At 48.3% G+C, this 1,360-nt stretch overlaps 1 pseudogene; it reads right to left on the bottom strand.

Moving 5' to 3' along the window:
• Positions 1-316: 316 nt before the first annotated feature.
• On the bottom strand, positions 317-1,035 carry LOC101053111 (large ribosomal subunit protein uL16-like; annotated as a pseudogene).
• Between the last annotated feature and the right edge of the window lie 325 nt (positions 1,036-1,360).

Raw genomic sequence — 1,360 nt, 5'->3', positions numbered from 1 at the left:
CAGGGGCTGAATACCCAGCCTCTGTTGCTACCAGAAGCAACTGGTATATGGCATATGATGGGCTTTGTTCCTTCTAAGGGGGCCCAGGGTAAGCCTGTGACTTTTTCTTTTTTTTTTTTTTTTTTTTTTTTAAAGACAGAGTCTCACTCTATAGCCCAGGCTAGAGTGCAGTGGTGTGATCTTGGCTCACTGCAACTTCTGCCTCCCAGGTTCAAGTGATACTCCTGCCTCAGCCTCCCAAGTAGGTGGGATTACAGGCACCTACCACCATGCCTGAGTAATTTTTGTATTTTTTTTTAAGGTGGACAGGAAGAAAAATTATTGGTTCATATTACGAGGGGGCAGCACAGTGGAAACCCTCATGAGTTCAGGGCCCGCCACTTGTCCAGAGGGCCACAATTGGGGATGTACTTAACCCTACAGCCATCTGGGATGAGCCGCTTCTCAGCCACCATATCTTCAAATTCATCGGCATTGAATTTGGTGAAGCCCCGCTTCTTTGAGATATGCACCTCTGGTGGCCAGGAAACTTGAACTTGGCCCTGTGCAGGGCCTCAGTCACATGCTCCTTGTTCTGCAGCTTGGTGCGGATGGACATGACCACTTGGCCAATGTGAACCCTGGCCACAGTGCCCTAGGGCTTTTCAAAGTCACCTTGCATGCCTTTTGGAGCCTGTCAGCCCCAGCACAGGACAACATCTTGTTGATGCAGATGACGTGGAAGGGGTGAAGCCACACTCAGATATGAAAGCCATCTTTACCACAACTTTTCACCATGTACTTATTGGCACAAATTCGGGCAGCCTCCAGGGCTTCAGAGCAGAGCTGCTCGTAGTCATCTGACACCATGTGGCCACAGAATGGAAACTCATCCACCTTTGCCTTCTTCCGCCCCAGGTCCAAGATGCAGATCTTGGCATCAGGGACACCTCGGCAGTAGCGAGACTTTGGGTATGGCTTGTTCTTACAATATCGGTAACAACGGGCAGGGCGGCGGCCCATAGCAACACCAGGATCTTCAGTGGCGTACCGAAGGAAAAGGCAATTTTTGTATTTTTAGTAGCAATGGGGTTTCACCACGTTGGCTAGACTGGTCTCAAACTCCTAACCGCAGGTGATCGCCTGCCTTGGCCTCCCAAAGTGCTGGGATTACAGGCAGCCTGTGACTTTAAGAGAGGTTAAAGGTGAGACCTTTTCCCCAGAGCAATTCAGCTCCTCCCTGAGATCCTTGAATGATAAAATACATTCCATCAGCAGTCTCCCTCTGAAAACTTTCCCTCTACATTATGGAATAGTGTTTAACGCTGACTTTTTGAATTTAAAAATCACTGCTTTATATCTTTGAAAAGAAATGATCATT

Source organism: Saimiri boliviensis, chromosome 8, assembly GCF_048565385.1.
Source record: "Saimiri boliviensis isolate mSaiBol1 chromosome 8, mSaiBol1.pri, whole genome shotgun sequence".
Classification (NCBI taxonomy): domain Eukaryota; kingdom Metazoa; phylum Chordata; class Mammalia; order Primates; family Cebidae; genus Saimiri; species Saimiri boliviensis.
Note: the sequence above shows the minus strand (reverse complement) of the source record. Positions and strands in the feature narration are given on the sequence as shown.